Source organism: Protopterus annectens, chromosome 12.part0, assembly GCF_019279795.1.
Source record: "Protopterus annectens isolate FY-2018-M chromosome 12.part0, PAN1.0, whole genome shotgun sequence".
NCBI classification, from domain to species: Eukaryota; Metazoa; Chordata; order Ceratodontiformes; family Protopteridae; genus Protopterus; species Protopterus annectens.
In genome coordinates this window covers 1,399,636,159-1,399,656,319 of record NC_056746.1, presented here as the reverse complement: position 1 = coordinate 1,399,656,319, position 20,161 = coordinate 1,399,636,159, and positions in this window count along the sequence as shown.

The following is a 20,161-nucleotide window of genomic DNA, read 5'->3' as shown; positions in this document are numbered from 1 at the left end:
AATACAAATATGGAGTCATATTACCTCAGTGAAAAGAGAGTGATGAATGGACTCATTTAAAAACAGTACAGGAAGCAATTTCTTCCATGAAATCACCTACCCCTTGCGAAGAATCAAATACAGTTTCAAGTACATAAGGGCCTGGCATTAAAACATCCTGCAAACTGAGGCAAAAACTACAAAGAAAAGTGTTTTCTAAGAAAAGGACTTTGATTCTACAAGACCAATGTGCTTAAATAGGGGACAGGTACAGCTGTCAATTACAGAGTTCAAATCGAGCAGAACAGATGAACACAGAATAAGACAACATTCAAGAAATTGATTAACCAACTATTGTCTACTCATAACACTGTGCTTCATAAAGTCATGAGTAGCAGAAATAATTGTCACGTGCACCTTGATCAAAGAATACATTAATCTAAAAATAATCCAAGTACCCAATAAAGGTCAGGGTGGCCTTTAAAATGATGGACAAAGAAGGTATTAGACACCTCTCTTTTCAAGCAGGGATTGTTTTCTACTAAGTATTGTATTTCTGTTAGATGGAAGGCTTTCTGACAACTTCAAACTCTACTTACTTTGCTGCAAGAATGTCCAACAGGATTAGATGGTCTATAGCATGACTGAGCCCTAAGTTAAAACTGGTTGTTACTCCAACTACACAGATCAGTCTCTTGACTAGAAATGGCCTGAAAATACAAACAACTTGGGGAACAGGGGGATGATGATTATTAGCTCAGTATTGCTACATGTTCTTGAAGCATTGCTGGTTGAGATGCTTTAGTTTGAGAAATTAATGTTGCGGTGAGTTTCACAGTAATGTGTTATAATATGTGACCTGGTGGAGTACTTTTGAAGGTTTTTGAAGATCTGAACAAGATTCTGTTCCTGCATTCAAATCCCCAGGAAAGGGATGCATGAATGAGTTACAGAGTCTGCCAACACATTAATTTTACCTCCAGATGTGAAATGATGAGAGATACTTCTGCATATAATCCATTGCCAGATCAATATCTTCTTTCTCCACAGAGAGTACTACATTGTTGTCTCTTGCTCATTGTGGAATCAGCCATCAGATTGGTTACTATTAGGTGGTGCCCAAGAAATAGGTTAATCTACAAGGACTTTGAGGCCTTCAAAAACGGCTGCTGCTCTAACTGGTTCTTATCAGCTGTGAGGGATCTAGGGTGAGGTAAGCATCCTGTCTGTCAAGCATGCATCGTCATTGCCTGCAATGGGTTTTAGCTCCAGAAAAGAGAAGCCTACTTTAAGTTTTCAAATTGTTCCTCACTACAGCACCTAGGAACAGGAGTCTGATGCTAAGAGAAGAGCTGGACTTCATGTTGGCTGTGCCAGTAATGAAGATTTCACAGTATTCTGGAAGGTCTGTGTCACGAAGTCTGAAATTACACCATGAATATCTTGGTGCCATTGGACGCACAAGGTGCAGGAGTGTCTGACCATGCACTACCAGTAGTATTCACAATGATTTTGCCAAGTATGTGACCTTCAGAGAAAAAAACTGACAGTGGAGAGTGTCCAACACATTGATGATGAAGGTAATACTTTGAGATAGGATCGGTGAAGATTTTTTCCAGTTTCGGGTCTACCCTCATGGACTGGTGCCAAAGAAGAATATACTCCATGTACACCAACTGAGAGTGCCCCTCAGTGCAACCATGATCAGACATTTGCCTAACCAGTAGAAAAGGTGAAGACGTTTCTCCAGGCCAAAACATGCAGAAAAAGTCCAAATGGTAGAAAATTGCACTAAAACTTGGATCTACCCATGCTAAATAGAAGGAATCTCGTTTCACAAAAGGACTCCCTTCATTTCCAGCACTGAGATCAAGTTGCATTGCAACTGGAGAAACATATCACCTTGAAGAGTCACATCCAAAACTTGACAAACCACATACTCGGGTTGAGTTTTTTGAAATCCAGGGTGGAATTGAAGTATTCTGTCCCCTTGTGTTATAAGAAGTGGTTGGAGTAGAATCCTATGCCTTATCCTGAAGCAGGGAACTACTTACTGTCCTTTTGTGGAGTACATTATGTGCCTGTTTCAAGAAATCTACAGAGATGGCTTTACCTTTAAGAGGAGCTCCTTCTGAAGGGAGGATCTATGGCCTCTAAGACGAGGACAACTGTGACTACATTTAAAGAACTCTGATACTTCATAATGGGTTTTAAACTTGGGACAACCTCAGGAAAACACTCTTCCATAGGCTGTCTTAGAGGCAATTAGGGATAAAGCTGCTGGAACAGCAAGGTACTTGTCTGTCACCTGAGGTGGACAAGACCATGTGATGCCTGAGCACCTTCTTTGGCATGTGAAGAGGTTACTTCGTCTTGGGGATTTCATGAGACATGGAATAACAAGAGGTAGAGAGGGACAAAGTGAATTTGCAGCAGTCCTTCACAGTCGAGATACTGCCTGCTTCGTTTTTAAAATGTCACTGTCCTGATACTGAGAAGGCTTGTTGAACAGCATCTTCCATATGAAAAGGCATTGGCAATAGAGTGGCAAAGTTAATCCTTAGCAGAAGAAAGCATCATTCTGACCATTCTGTCTTGGCACATACCTGCCCTTTCTGTGCTATGCTGGTAATAGTGACATCACGGTCAAATCTAAATAAGAACCATGTGGAATTAAGTTATGCACACTTTAGACATTATCTTGAGTTCTTCACTTTTAAGGCAAAATTTGGGAGTGAGAAAATCCTGTCCAGACTGATCTAGTAGGGTAAACTGTAATCTCAGAGAGCACATAAACAGATGATTGGTACAAGCCACAGGCAGCAGGGAGTAGATGAGTAGAAAGCTCTCTTATTTGCCCATCCCAAATATTTACACTTGTTATCGGTCATCAAATTGATAAAGTCCTGTGCTCTATGATTCCAAGCTGAACAGTAGTGATCATGAAGAAAACAAAAATAAGAATGCTTGTTCAGACTCTCTGTCCATTCTAACATACCTTATAGAGAGTATCTGCTTTGATAACAACTGCATGATCAGGGACCAGTAGTTTATAACCTGCATAGATTGAATCCTTTATGCCTGAGTCAATAGGAGGTTAAAGAGGTGCCTCATCCTTGTACAGTTACTCATTTGGGTATTTCAATGTGGGAGGATAATGGTTATATGCCAGCACTCAGAGGACACCATGATCATCATGTTTTTTTTGTTTATCCCCATATAGGTCATCGACAGTGGAACTGAGAAAGGGGATAAATTATAACTTCTGGGTTCTCAAACTCTTCTTAGGAAGCCATGAGGAAAGGCATTCCTCCTGCACTCAGGACTGTTAAGAACAAGTTCATGTAGAATAAAATGATGTAGGGTCAAGGTTTAGACTCATGTATACATTATGATGATAAAGATGAACATGGTAGTTGGAACTCTCCTGCGAGCGGTGGTACAAGTACAAAATCTGCCCCATCATCCACGTGATAACGTCAACATGCATTTTTTTTCCTGACAGCTAGGCCTGAACTTTGATTCTGAGTGCAGACATGACCAGTGAACCTTTTACTTTTTGGGTCATTAAGTACTACTAGGTTTCAGAGACATCTTGGGGAAAAAGTATACAGCCCAAAGTACATCTTCTGGATGATAGACATGTTAAGTCAAGTAGATGGTATCTAAAATTTGGCCAGTTACAAATCTCTTCTGAGTGTATGACTGGGGAAGGGTCCTGTCAACACTCAGAAATGTACACTTTACTGATTATGTTGAGGTGAACAAGGTTTGAGACCCTCATTGTATGTCAGGGAGGAATATGGACACGTTATAACCTCTTACAAAACCAGGATGATCATAGAACGCATACATACTGGAAGGCCTTTATCAGAGTTGGTAGAAAGGCTTGATCAAGGCCTCCTTTGTCATTGTCTGATGTTCAGACAGTGCTTAAGTATTGAACTAGGACTATCCTGCTAATCTTCATACAAGAAACTCAGACAAAGAAATTTCTCCTATAAAGCTCTGGGCAACAATGCCATTTACAAGGTAACAAGGTAGGCCTGGAGTGTTTCCATCTGATGACTGCAGATGACAGGATTAAGTGAATGGTACTTATAGTACTGTTACATTTTATGCTCCATTTCAATTTGTAAAGGTAGTGCTAGTGTGCCTCTTGGCTTCCTAATTGCCTGTTGCACATGTTGCTGTATTAGGCATCTAAACCAGGAACATTCCCATGATATAATTCAGGACTGAGATCATCAGTCAGCAGAACAAACGACTACACAGAGGATCTTGGTATCTGACATCAGCTTAGGTCATATATGTTACTGAGTACAGGAATCTCCAAGAACAAAAATACTGAATCAGAAAAGAAGGGAAAATGAACCCAATCTTAGACCCCAGCAGGCTTTCAGGTGTTGTATTTTATGTTTTACTCTGGCCCAAAAAAGAGATTATTTTGTGACTAATCACATTACATATTAAAATACAACTTTGTTTGACAATGTCACAGGGAAGAAAGCAGTGCATAGGATGCTACAACAATATTCAGCATAATGATTCATGATTTACACTGCAGTATATAGAATAGATAGATGATAAAATCAGCAAAAGGAGAGAATTATTGCTGGAACTGAATTCGTCCTCAAGTTTTGATGAGTACCTTCATGAGGTGGACCCTGTTTTTCACAAAATCTCACCAAGAGGACACTGGTATATTGATTCTATTCTATATAGCATATATCAAGGACAGAAGTAGGTTAAAAGTAAAGAAGATAGCTGGGTGAACAAGTCCCAGGATAAAAAAAGTGCCCAATCCTGGTAGGTGCACTGGTACCAGGACTAGAAAAATGACAGTGTAGAATCCTGAAGACATGGAAATATTCCTACAATGGGGCTAGGCCAGGCCCAGGGGGGAGGATGCCCCTCCCCCATTGTAGAAGGAAGTATCAGTCCACAAAAAATCACAAAAAACTGATAGGCTAAAAAAGAGCCATACAGATGATAGAGTGGACTATTAAGGATAAGAAATACATTATGTATTGTTATTATTATGCAAGAAACCCAGAACTTCCAGACAAGAGATATACAAAAAGATTAAGAGAGAAATTATAGGAAAGAAAAATACTTCCAAAAGAGAAACTGTCAGAAGCTTTGAATAAAAAGTGTGTTCATTAATACAACAGATCCAAGAAAAACACTATATAGACCAAGAAACTTTATATGGTTTGGAAAAAAGAAGTAACTGAGGAATTGCAAAAATTTAAAGAACAAAATTTAGAGATGTTTGAAGGGTATAGAAAAGAAATATGGACATGGGAAAGAAAAAGAGATCTGATATAGTGTAATATTTATGAAAAGGAGAAAGTCAAATTAATCACCACAAAAATGGCAGCCCGAAACGTATTCAAAGAGAAATACAGGTAAAGGCAACCAGGTATGTAAAATTTCATAATAAAAAGTACAATGATAAAGAGGGAATGTAGGACAGAAGATCAGTCATGTAGAAATTAAAAAATAGAAGCTGAAATTATGGAATGTTTGCAAATGAAGGATTCAGTGTAGAAAGTCTAATATAGGTTATGTCACAACATGATGGAACAACTAATCCCAAAGTAAAGAGAAACAAGAGGAGCAGGAGTCATCTGAAGAAGAAATATGGACATGGGAAAGAAGAAGAGATTTAATGTGGTGCAATATTTATGCAAAGGAGAAAGTGAAACTAGTCAATGCAAAAAGAGCAGCAACAAAGATATGTGAAGGGAAATACAGGCAAAGACATCTGAATATAGAAAAAATACAATCCAAAAAATAAGAAAACAAAGAAGAAAAGTAGAATATAGAAAAATTTGCAATCCAAAAAATAAGAAAACAGAGGAAAAGTAGAAAAGAGGATTAGTAATGGAGATATTAAAGAAATAGAAACTGAAGTTATGGATTATATGCAAAGTGAAGGCTTTAGTGTAGAACATTTAACTCAGATAACAACACAACAGGATAGAGCAATAGACACGCAAATTAAGGAGAAACCCGTGGAGCAGGAAACATCTATTCTGTTGACATATGAAGATACTTTAGAGCCTCCCACAGGAAACCAGTACAAGTGTTCAGTTGGAGCTATAAAGCAAGGGAAAGCTCATGAACCTCTGGCAACACTGACACAGTCAATGTCATGGAGTGAAAGGCCAGTGAGTTCCCATATGAAAAAGCAATGGATGACACAGGGCGAAAATGAAGAGAATGTAGCACAAGAAGAAGCTCTGGAACTTTATATAGAATGCCTGGAGGAAATGGAGAACAAAGAATGCACCCTCAGTTTAGAAGAAAATGATCTAAGAGAAGAGTTACTTGATTTAATAGAGATGGCTAGACATATTAAGATTCATTTAAGAAAAATACAGAACAGGTCAATAAAACCTGAAAAGTTAGAAGTTTGATAAAACAAATGAACACAATAATTAGGACTGTCCATAGAGATCTGTGTGATATAACAGAAATAAATAGGATACATTAATGTTCAGCCAAATTAATAACAGATAAAGTCCTACCACAAGAACATAAGGTAGTAAAAAAAGGAAGGGGAGAAATTAAATGCCATCATGGAAGTATCAAATAGAGAAAACTATAAAACAATTACTACAAGAAGTGTCGCTGCTTGAAGATGATAGAACAGGAAACAGCTCAACAAAAAATACTCAGAAAGATAGATGTGTTAAAAGCAATGCACAGTGTTATAACAGATCAGGATTTATTGTGCACTGTTGCAAATAATAAGCTAAGAATATCAGCATAGGCAGAAAAGTTTAGAAGATACGTAGATAAATATAAAGGAAAAGTACAAAATAAGCAATTTACTGATAAACTAAAAAATTTTTATAGAGAATCGGGAGACAAGGTAAAAGGAATTGAAAGGCCACCAAAAAAAGAAAAAAATATATACATTTTGGAGCAATATCTATGAAAATCCTGTGGAACATAACTAAGCTGCTAAATGGATAGAAGAAGTAAAGAAAGAATAAGAAGTTCAAATGTACAGGATATGAAATGGGATGATGTAACGGTCAGAGAGATTGAAACAAATTTAAGAAAAACCTCTAATTGTAAAACCCCAGGCCCAGATGCAGTACCTAACTTCTGGTCAAAAATATTAACATCTTTAGCCATGAGAAAGAGCTATTTATGTGCACACCCTGAACAGACACCAGCCTGGCTAACAAAGTACAGTTGTGTACACTTACCATAAATGTAGATGTTCAAGTGTATTCACTGTTGCAGTCATCACACTTGGGTTATCTGCCTACAGGTAGCCCTCAGTCAGCCCGAATACCAGAGTCTTGGGATTTCTGCGTTGGATGCTGTCGCCTCTTCCATGATGTCAGGTTGTCAGGGGTATAAAACATGCAGCCGACACCATTACATCGGTTTTTCTTGTCCCAGATGTCAGGATCCCCCAAAATAGGAAGCAATTGCATGGTGTGGAATACCTCCAGTAAAAAGTAAATACCATAGCCATAAGATATGGCCAAAAGGAGGATAGGTAAAATGCATAGAAGAGTCAGGGGGCTGGAAGGAGGGTAACCAGGACTGCAACAGTGAATACACTCGAACATCTACAGGTAATACAATACATTCTTTAAAGTACATAAGGTATTATAGCACAGTCTTAACAATATAGTATAGTCTTTCTAAAAGAAAAGGCATTCTAGTTCAGTCTTTTCATGTAGATATGCAGAGAGAGTGAGAGAGAGAGAGAGAGAGAGGGTTAAGGAGAAAAGAGATTGTGTTGTGCTTTGAAGCTAATAACTGGGTAAGGGTCAAGGACTTTAAAAAGGAGAAAAGAAACATGTAGAATACAGTCAGATATTGTAATAGAGCTGTTAGAGAGAGAAAGCTGGAATATAAGAGTTTGGGAAGCAAGCGGAGCAGGGAGGGAAGACATAGTGCTAAAGTTCTGTAAAGTGTAAAGAGCTGCTCATAGGAGAAAAGCCAGATCAGTAAGAAGGAGGAGACAGAAGAGCAGAGACAGAGAGAGAGAGAGGAGTTATGAATGAAAGACTGGAGAGAGACATACTAAGGGGAAACAGGGTTCAGAGAGTACAAACATAGTCGGCTTCATCCTGGATGGGAACAGGAACATATTTTTGATTTGCTTAAGTATTCTTTTAATAAGGATTTGAAGGAAGAAATATTAGTTGCTGTTCTGATGTTAAGAGGTAGGATCTTCCAAGCTCTAGCAACAGAGTAGGAGTACAGACTTTGGCATGAAGAAGTGGAAGGTTTGGAGACAGTGAGAAGCTGTTTGTTTCTGGACCTGCGATTCTGTTTGGGACACCCAGACCAAGTAAATGACTGATGGCTGGACAGTATAAAGGCTTGTGAATAATAGTATGTGCAATTATTAGTTGCATGTAGGAGAGAAGGTTGGGAAGTTCAAGCCAGTTTATAGACAGTGGAGTATTGCAGTGGTGTGCTGAGTGTTTAGCATTACATGTGAACTCTTCAGTTTTGTTATAACAGCTTTCTAATGTGGCTTTTAGGGAGGTTTGTAGGTTGTTCAAAATCAGGGCTCTGTAAAGTAGAGAGTGCAGGAGGCATGACTTGGCTAGTGTGATTTTAACAGGAGTATTCAGACAATGCCTATTCCTATATAATAAGCCAAGTTTCTTATCTGTTTTCTTGACGCTACTTTGAACATGTAGGTCAAACTTTAATCTGTCATCAGTATTCACACTTGGTAATTTGGCTTGGGGAACTATTTAAATTTTAGTTTTATTTAAAGAAAATATTTTGAATGATGTTTTGTCGGGGTGAGTGATTTGGGAGTGAAAAGTAGGGGCTTAGATTTGTTTGGGTTGAATATGAGTTGAGATGTAGTGCGCCATGTTTTGATTGATCTGAAAGTATGTTGTGTTTTTAGCTTTAATTATGTTAGCATGGAAGAGGAGCAGATTATGGTAGAGTCATCTGCATACTGAATAAGAGTACTTTGTCCAGAGGCTGTATGCAGGTTATTGATAAATAAAGAGTAGATGTCCAAGAATAGATCCTTGTTGGGCACCTATTGTGTTAGGAAGTAATGGTGAAATAGCCCCTTGCCATTTTATGGACTGCTGAATGTTAGTGAGGTATCAGTGAAACCATTTAATAGTGGGGGATGAAATGCTGAGATTGGAGAGATTAAAGTGAAGTCTAGAGTGAGGGACCATATCAAAAGCTTTGGAGAGGTCAAAATATAAAGCTGATATTAGTTTGCCAGAGTCTCTTGCTTCATTTACATTATCAGTGAAAGATAATAGGGATGTGGATGTATTGTGGCCAGGTCGGAAGCCATGTTGGGGATTAGAAAACAGGTTATTATGTAGGAGGTATTGCTCTAGTAGATGGTGAATATATTTTCCAAGAATTTGGATGGGGAGAGTATGGCAATGAGTCAGAAATCTACTACTTCACTTGCATTGCCACCTTTATGCAGTGGGATTACGTAAGATATTTTCCATAGTCTGGAACATGGGGTTATACTATGGGTCTGTTAATAAGGATACTGATAAGATAGGCTGTTTTGCCAGCAGCAAGATTTAGGTATTCTGAGGGAGATTATCTACAGAAGATGAGCATGATTTAAGCTTGAGTTGCAGTTTTTTGACAGATGTACGGCAGGTTGTAAGGAAAAAGGAGAGGGGTTGAAATGGAAGAGAGTGAAGATGGATTTGATGATTTACAGTCAAGTACTGTAGGTTTGGTAGAGTGATAGTGAAAATTGGTTTCAGGGAGTCAGTTTCTGAAGTTGGGGAAGCATGGCAGGGGTTGGGGTGAATTTTGTGATATATTCAATGAAGTATTTGTTAAACTTGATAGCAGTTTGTAGTGGCATGTTATCTGGATAGGGGGTAGGGTTCTTTCTAGTTCCAGGGTTGAGCAGGGATGAGATGGAAGCCTAGAACTCTTTAGTGTTACGTCTGTAAATATCTTGAGAAGTTGTGTGGAATAACTTTTTGTCATAGATGACTTGTTTTTTACTCAGTTATGAAGTTGTCTATACAGTTGTAAATCATTGACATTTTTGTCCTTATTCCATCTGTTCCATGCTCAGCCTCTTTCATTCATGAGCAGTTTGCAGGATTTGGTCTAGCAGGCACAGGATTATGTTTTAAATGTTTTGTTCAGAGTGGGAAAGAGAATTTAAAATGCTTAAGACTAGTGTGTTGAATTGCACAACAGTTTGTTAAGGGGAGAAATTGAAGAAAGGACCAATTTATAGTGTTCAATGTTTGGATGAAACTATCCTGATTTTGTTTTAAGATTGCAGTTGGATTTAAATTTATGGTCTTTATGTAATTTTATGGGAGGCCTATCTGTATAAGCTGCTGTAACTATATGGGAGCCCTATCTGTATAAGCTGCTGAATGGTCACATAAAGAATCTGAGAGTGTACCTGTTTAGAAGTAGTTGGAAGGGTTAAAGACTAGTATTCAATTATCTTTGCTCTGTCTTGTAGGAGAATTAATGAGTTGGGTGAAGTCAAAGAGATTTATGCTATTGGTTGAGTTGCTTGATGAGAGAGACTGCCAGTCTATATTAATATCATCTAGCATGACTGTTTCAGTATGGATAGACTCTGAAACCCAAGCTAATATTTCCTCAAGAATGTTTTGCCCTGGAGGTGTGTGTGTGTGTGTGTGTGTGTGTGTGTGTGTGTGTGTGTGTGTGTGTGTGTGTGTGTGTGTGTGTGTGTGTGTGTGTGTGTGGGTGTTTGTGTGTGTGTGTATGTGTATATGTATATATATTTATATATATACATATATATATATATATATATATATATACATATATATATATATATATATATATATATATATATATATATATATATTTATATATATATGTATATATATATATATATATATATATATATATATATATATATATATATATATATATATATATATATATATATATATATATATATCAATAAAGCATACATTTTTGGATGTATTACTTTTGAAAAATTAGGAATGGTGCCTGAAAAGGGGTAACTGTATCATTCTTTGGGTAAATTAAAGCAATTCCACCTCTTTTCTTATGTATTCTATCAGGTCTAATTATGTCATAACCTGGAGGGAGGATTTCAGTATCTTTCATTTTAGGGGTTAGCCAGGTTTCAGTGGCAGCAAGGAAGTTGGTTTATTATAGCAATAACCCACGCCTGGGTGTGGGTAATGCTGGATTTACCCACGGTTGGCGTGGTTTGGTCCCGAGGCCCGAGGACCAAACAAAGACAACCGTGGGTATCCAGCATTACCCACACCCAGGCGTGTTGTTATTATATAATGACATTATTTAAGAAAAGAAATAATTACTTTTCTTAAATAATGGCATTGTATAATGCCTCTTTGCTGCCCTTCCGCAGCTGTCTGGTGTTCAGCGGCAGTTCTGATGTACTGCGCATGCCTACGCAGTACATCAGAGCTGTGGGCAAAAGCAACGGAGAACGCAAGATCTCCATTGCTTTTACTGTCTCGCTATGTTAAATGGGTTTAACATGCGAGACAGCTTTAAAATAAGCAACGGAGATCTCCGTTGCTTATTTTAGCTATCTCGCTATGTTAAACTCATTAAACATAGCGAGACAGGTTTAAAGCAACGGAGATCGCAAGATCTCCGTTGCTTTTACGTCGCTATGTTAAAGGAGTTTAACATAGCGAGACAGCTTTAAAAAGCAACGGAGATCTCCGTTGCTTTTAAATCTGTGTCGCTATGTTAAACTCTTTAACATAGCGAACAGTTTTATACTAACGGAAAAGTCCGGCGACGGACCTTTTTCCGTTAGTATATTGAGGGATTTGCAACGGGCACGCTGGTTGGGCTGGCCAATCAGCGTGCACGTTTTAGAGTAGGCATTGTATAAATAGCAATAACCCACACCTGGGTGTGGGTAATGCTGGATTTACCCACGGTTGGCGTGGTTTGGTCATGAGGACGAACCTGAGTGACCAAACAAAGCCAACCTTGGGTAAATCCAGCATTACCCACACCCAAAAGTGGGTTATTGCTATTATACAATGACATTTTTTAAGAAAAAAATAATTAATTTTCTTAAATAATGGCATTGTATAATGCCTCCTTACTGCCCTTCTGCAGCTGTCTGGTATTCTGCGGCAGATCTGATGTACTGCGCATGCGTATGCCTATGCAGTACATCAGAACTGTGGGCAAAAGCAATGGAGAAAGCAAGATCTCCGTTGCTTTTTACAAATTGTTTCTCTATGTTAAATGGGTTTAACATAGCGAGACAGCTTTAAAAAAAGCAACGGAGCCATTGCTTTTTAAAGCTGTCTCGCTATGTTAAACCCATTTAACATAACGAAACAGTTTGTAAAAAGCAATGGAGAAAGCTAGATCTCCGTTGCTTTTTACAAACTGTCTTGCTATGTGAGAATGTCCGTTGCTTTTTTTAATGCTGTCTCGCTATGTTAAATGAGTTTAACATAGCGAGACAGTGTGAAGCAACGGAGATCTTGCGTTCTCCGTTGCTGTAAAAAAAAAAAAAAAGAGTTATAGTAATGGAAAAAGTCTCTGATTTACAACATGCACGCTGACCAATCAGCATGCACGTTTTTTGAATATTAAAGGGGGGTCGTTGTATAATAAAGTTTAATCCAGGCATGGAAGTTGAAGATTTTATTTCTTATTCTCCTGAAGTTGGCGGTTATTATCTTTAGAGGTTTAGTTTGTTGTTTGTGGCTAACAGTGTATGCGGGACCTGGATTTGGGCAGCTGTCTAGGAAATCAGTAATGATAGGAAAGGATGAATTTAATATTTCTGGAGAGCAATTTGGAACAATGATTACTTTTACTTTGTAATTTGTGTACCATTTGATTATTTTAGGTTTATGGTATAGGACTGTTAAAGTGCGAAACAAACTAGGGGAGATGTTGGAGTAGCTAGGGGGAAACAGGGAGCCAACTGATGAAGTAATGGTATTGGTGGCATGAGAAGTATATTCTGAAGGAGGCTTGCATGTGAATAGATAAAGGAAGAGGTTAAGGAGGGTGGTAAAGAAAAAGTAGAATGACATACCTTAGGTGTATTGAGATTGACTAGGATGGATGGAGAGGAAATGTAGAAGGAAGAATGATTGTAGATGAAGAAAGAAAGCAAATGAAATGAAGTAGTTAGTAAGCTATGAGGTAGTGTTGTGTAAGTAACCACTTTGGCTGAACAGATTTGATCAGACTGTGATGTAATGGGTGGAGATGGGGAGTGAGGGGTATGATACAACTGTGCTGCAGAAAATGGGGATTGAAAAAGTATAAATGTAGACATAGTGGGTGTGGGTGGGAATTGGGGGTAGTTTAGGGGAGTGGAGTGAAGCCTAACATAGCAAGGGCTAAATGGAGCAGGGTGGCATGCAGTTGGGAGTGCTAAGAAAGACAATCTGTGAAAACCAAGGTAAGAATGCAAATTATAGAGAGGACTGCAGTCAACATTACTTTGTAACAGCTATGTCTTTCTGTTTTAGTTATCCTTTTGTCCTAAATAGAAGTGGGTATATAATAATGACAGGGGAGATAATGTTTTACTCAGTTAAGTTAAGTTAAGTTAGGCACAGCAGTCCAAAAACTAGAAGAAAGCCAATTAATCAGGTATGTACTGCATCACTTCTGCTATTTAGAAAGTGGAGAAAAGGGAAAAGAGACCATCAAGGTGTGTGAATGTACACTAGGTCAGCACCTGTACCAGGTTCAAGTTATAGTTAAGTACATGTCTTGTGAGTTTACTTGCAAGTTTTTATTTGTTTTAGAAAAGTCCGGATTTATAGCTTACTTTAGGGTATATGCAAGCAGTTGCATGGTCTTAATTTTCACTAGTGGCTTCCTCTTTTTTTACCCAGGCAAATGAGACACTGTGTCTTCAGAGGTATTTGAGTGACTAGATGTATTGAAAAAAGTATTTAAAACCTACAGAAAAAGAAAGGATGTGGTCAGACAAACAGTGACTATAGAATAGGACTAACAGTAAGTTGGACAGGTTGTAGGAAACAAGGGTATGAAGGGTATAGAATGATTTCAGCAAGCCACTCGACTTAGATTTGAAAGCTTAACATGGGAAAGCACAGAGAGATAGATGGATAGAAGATCAAGGTAGTGAACAATAGGAATAGGGAGGGTTGAAGGAGTTAGAAAAATTGTTGTACTAGAATAGGAACAGTGTTTAACAGACAATATAAAACAGTTAAACAGCAGGGGCAGAGCCTAGATGGCCAACTGAGAGCAATGAATTTTGAGAGCTCCATAAACTAGTATAATAATATAAGAAAATGTTATTATTTTCAAGTTTAAAATGTCAGACACCTATAGATAAACTACTAAACTACATAAACATCAATTTTGGTGGAGATATTACAAAAATTTTCCTGTCAAGTAACTTGTAGATATATTGAGTCAATGAATATGAACAACTCAAGGAATTCTCATCCAGATGCTGATTTGAAAAAAGAACTGCAACTGATGGCATCTACCTTACAGGAACTATCTTTGAAGATGGATGGCCTTAAAAAATGACTTAGAAAACCTCAAATTAAATTCTCAAAAACAGATTGTTACTCGTAAGGAACTATTACAGCAACACCATACAAAAATAACAAATATAGAAACTTCTCTAAATGACATTAAAGAGAGACTTAAAGAGAAAGAATTCCAAAAATAATTTCTGCTTAAATATAATACATGGCTGCTTAACACTATAAATGACTTAGAAAACAGGGAAATGAGAAACAACATAAGGATCTTTGGTCTGCCTGAAAACACTGAAGGAGAAGACATTATTTTATTCTTAACCTGGATTCCTGAATTTTTAGACTTGAAAGTGGGACTTTCATTTGGAATTGAAAGGGCACATAGAGCACTGAATAAACCTGCTTCTAACTAAACAAATACTCCACCTAGATCCATAGTTATAAAATGTCTTTCATTTCTGGACAAGGAACTAATATTAAAATCTGCTTAGAGAAAATCCCACTTAAAATACAATCAAAACATGATAAGGTCTGAAAATGATTATTCTTCCAGAATACTAGAACAAAGGAGAAAAGTCTGGCCAATAATAAAATTGTTGAAGCAAAACAACATTAAAGCACAGCTGGCCTTTCCAGCCAAGATAAAATATGTTTTGCCAATGAGATAAGAACCTTTAATGACTCAGAAGAAGCTACTATATTCATCAAAAACAACAACATAGTGTATATTCCAGAAGAAATGGAATGGATGGCCCCTACTCTTAAAAAAAAATAAAAGAAACAAATCCTTGGACTGATGCTAGAAAGAAGAACAAAAAACAGATTCTAAGATAGCTGTCCCCAAAAATAACTCTTACAACTACATATCTCAAAGTATCAACTGATATGGTGCATCACTTGTCATCTGTTTTTATTTTAAAAAAGGAGGGTTTCTTAAACAACTGAGAAACAGTAATGATTTATTCAGAATGTTCAAGGAGTCCAGTAATTCTTCACAAACAAAGGTCAAGATGGGTTACTATTTACATTATATATAAGCCAAACCAAGCAACATATAATACATACACAGACGTTTCTATTCCCCTACGTGAACTCAATGAATACTTATTTTGTTCATTTTTCATTGATTTTACTTATAATAATTTAAGTAATTAATTAACTAATTCAACAAGGTACCATTCATCAGAGTTCAGACTCAAACGTAACACATTAACATCATATATAATAGCAGTAACAGTAGAGTGTTTTGAAAAAAATGCTGTCATGAAGAGTAATGACTTCTTCAGTCAAAGTATGATTTAGAAATGTCATGTATATCCTGGTTAAATAATAGTAACATTATTCTGTCTATATATAGTTAATATCAATTATGGCAGGTATCACAGCTGCGAGTGCTATTTGATCAATCCTGATATGGTGTGCGTGGGTGTAGCTATGTCTGGCAGCTAATACAAATGTCATTATTATTCTGTCTAAACATAGTTAATATCAATTATGGCAGGAATCATACTTTTGAGTGCTGTTTGATTAAGCCTGACATGATGTGTATGGATGCAGCTGTGTTTGTCAGCTGTTGTATGTTGCCATTTTTTGTCTCCGGGAAGCTGTGGGTTGCAGCTTGTCATTGAGGTTTACTGATGCTTGTGGATAAGGAAGAGACATTTGGTGTTTTACCTGGATCCAGTGGATGGGGATGGTTAAAATGTAATTTGGGATATTTTGGCAGAGAATAGTTTGTTTATACATCTGCTGAGTGAGTGGTGGGAAGGCTGGAAGAATGTGTTATCCTTTGTTGTGGCAGCTTGTTAGGAGTTTTTTGTTTTATCTGTTGACTTTCCGTTCTTTTCCTAGCTGCTGCCTCACTGAAAGGGAGGGAATTTAGGCTAGAAGTTGCAGTAAAGTGAAGCTTTGCTTCAGGTGCATCACGACCCTCTGGTATGCAGTACACAGACACACTAAATGAAACAGATTCTCCCAGGTTGCTATGGTGATGGAGACAGAGTGACGATAATGCTTAATGACTCTGAGGAGCCTCTGAGATGATTCTCGGCAATTAAGTTTTTGGTTTAAAAACAATATATATATATATATATATATATATATATATATATATATATATATATAGAATAAAAGGGCTGCTTTAAACCACACACACACAAATTGATGGTCTTACAACACTTTGTTTAGCTCATTAAGTTGATTCTTGATAAAAAAAAGATAAGTGCAATTTTATATTTAAAATGTATTTTGGTCCAAACACATTAAGGACTTGCATAAGAGTGGAAGTCTGAGTTATTGTGAAAGACTAAGAGCACTTGGTCTTGTGCAGTCCCCTTTGCAGTGGTCTGGGAGGTGAGCTTGCTTGGACATGTTGGGCATATGGGGATAGCTGATTCTAGAAGGTGTTTGGGGTTGGTGGGAAGTGCTAGAACGTCATCAGATTTTCTTTATGGAAATATCTGTGGGAATGGAAGGTGTGTTGAGTGGTTCACTGGCAGAGTGGCCACTGCATGGAACACTCTTGAAAAATGCAACAGGACAAATATTGGTTTGGATATTTTAAGAACAACCTGGAAACACACCACATGAACTAATGAATGTTATTCTGGCAAAACTGGATGGGCATTGTTGCCCATGCTTGAAGTACTGATATGTGTGTAGTTAAGGATGGAAATATACTTATAACAAATAAGAAACTAGAAGGGTCTCATAATTTAAAGTCTATGGACTGTATAACCATGATTGGAAGGAGCTAATAATAAGAACAAGCATTACAGCTTGTGGTCTCTCAAATAACTAAGCAACAGCCAAAAAAAAAAAAAAAAGCTCACACAATAGTTATGTAATGCATGATTTTAATAAATCTAGACATAAAATATATAATCGTTATATAAGATGAAGCCGTCTGCTGAATTTAGATATTAAAGACAGAATTTAACAACATGGGCTCATGTATAATAACACTACTGTCTTAACTTGTCATAAATGACATACACTACATTGAACATCAAGGGGAAGCATGATGATTTTCTTATGTAAGTAAATACGCATAACAAGTCATGTAATTGCTTTAACTTGACTTGTAGTTTTTGTAACCCATTTTGACCATATATAATACTTAAGCAGTTACCAAGGTAACTAATGTTTTATACATGACATCAAACTGATAAAGTTGTTCAAGAAAAACAATAAAAGCCTGAACTTGAAATGTCACAGAATGTAACAATCATATTCTGAACAAATAGTATTAAATTGACAATATACACTCAGCTTAATGACATGAGCTTGTGTATAATAGCACTACTTTTTTAACTTGTCATATATGACATGTACTATATTGAACATCAAGGCAAGCATGATCATTTTCTCATATAAGTAAATGTGCATAACAAGTCATATAATTTCTTTAACTTGAATTGTGGTTTTGTAACCCATCTTGACCATACATAATAATTAAGCTGTTACTAAGGAAACTAATGTTTTATACATGACATCAAACTGACAAAGTTGTTCAAGGGAAACAATAGAAGCCTGATCTAGGAATGTCACAGAATGTAACAATCACATTCTGAACAAACAGTATTAAATTGACAATAATCACTCAGGTTAACCTTTGCTGATTATACAAAGTAGAATGTTGTCATTTAAATCTAAAAACGTTCAGTATATGCCATAAAATTGCAATTTATGAATATGGAAAGGGAAATTGTAATCATTAATCACAATAAGTGAATTTGTTGTTTTTAACCAATAATTTCACTCATTTTATAACAAGAAATGACAGATATGAAAATCCTTATATGCAGGAAATGGGGGAAGAGGGATGCACTGATAATTAAAATGTACTAACTTTCATCAGTGTTCACATAAAACAAACTTGATGCTTTAAGTTAAGTAAGTTAGCAACAAAGTTATTACTTAAATGCTGGCAAATAATGAAATATAACTTCTGATATATCCAGTAAAATACATTGTATTATAAACATTAGGTCTAAATATTATTACCATCTATTTACATTAAGTAATAAGTTTTGGAAGATGACATCAATAAGGGTGAATATATTAAATAATTGTGTGCTATAATCTTTTATTGAGGTTTTATATATGATACATCCTACTTTACTATCATTGAATTGCTTGCCATCTATCTTTCATGTAAATATTAATTGCTTATGCAATAAGTAGACATTTATATTGTATTATAATTCTTTCTAATCTACAACAGTACTATATCTGTTCAAAGTAATATAAATATTGCTTATTCCTATTATAACTATTCTCCATATGATAATTCAATTTATGGAGCCCAGATATTCTGGATTGTCAAGTTATGAGTGATAATCTGATGGACGTAGGTTTATCCATCAGATTAGGAATGATTTTCATTCCATGGCTAGTGTGGATCTTAATTTTGTTAACATTTATTAATTTAAATGTGTTATTTCACAAAAACATTTTTAGTATGTCTGACCAAAACATTACTTTATTGGTAAACACTCAAAGTATAAAACTCATAATTTCCTTTAAAAACTCAAACATATACTTTATAGTTATCAGAGGAAAATGTTTAATAGTTACAATGAAACAAAAAATACATAGTCTAAATAACCTAAGATGTATTTAACTTTATTATCTTTAAATACCAATGGCTTAATCTATCCTATCAAGAGATCAAATCTACTGAAATATTTAAAACTGAACAAAGCAGAGAATATGGGCCCTAGCCAATCTATACTGGTTCCCAAGCATTGGAACAGGAACAGTTAAAAACCACTTGGATTTAATTTCCATTAATTATAAAGGCAACTTAATATTAGGAGGAGATTTTAACTGTGTATTTGATATTTCCGAAACTACAAATAAAAGACTACTGCATACAACTGCTGTATCAAAAGCTTTAAAAAATGGGTAGAATCATTTCATCTGCCCCTTTTCAGACCACAATTCACTGATACTAAAACTTCAAAATTGGTACAAACCATTAACCTTTAACTCCAGAATTCCAGCATATACAACTAAAATTAAAGAGTTCAAACCCTGGTTATTATCTGAATTACAGTTCTTCTTAAATAATAATTACACCACAGAGATAAATAAAATAATGATCATTAAAAGGTTTCATATATCGTAAAACCCTAATTTGGTATGCAAAAAATCTGAGAAAGGGATTCTGAATTATTAGATCTGCAATCCAAACTTTTGTCAGTAAAAGCTGAAAAAAATCAAAATCATTTGGAGATGAAAAAGAAAGTTGAAGTATTAAACAATAAATACAATGAAATTCTAACACATAAAACTAGTTTAGCTTTAGAAAAACTAAAAATGAATACCTTGGCCATGTCTCCCAAATATCTACATAATTTATCCACAAGAATTAAAATACAATCAAAAGCTAATAACATTAAAAGTATCTTCCATAAAAAGAAAGGGAAAATGTATTGGATATAGGTGACATTCTTGATGCCTATAGAAATCACTATATGGAACATTTCCAAAAAGAAAATATACATATTGATCAATTAAATCTAGATGAAAAAATGGTCTAATATAAACAAAGTGCCAGAAAAATTAAAACTAGATCTGCAAGCACCCATATCCTACAAATAAATTACAGATACAATAAAAGAGGGTAAAAATAATAAAACTCCCTGTATAGATGGCATAATTATGAAAATAAA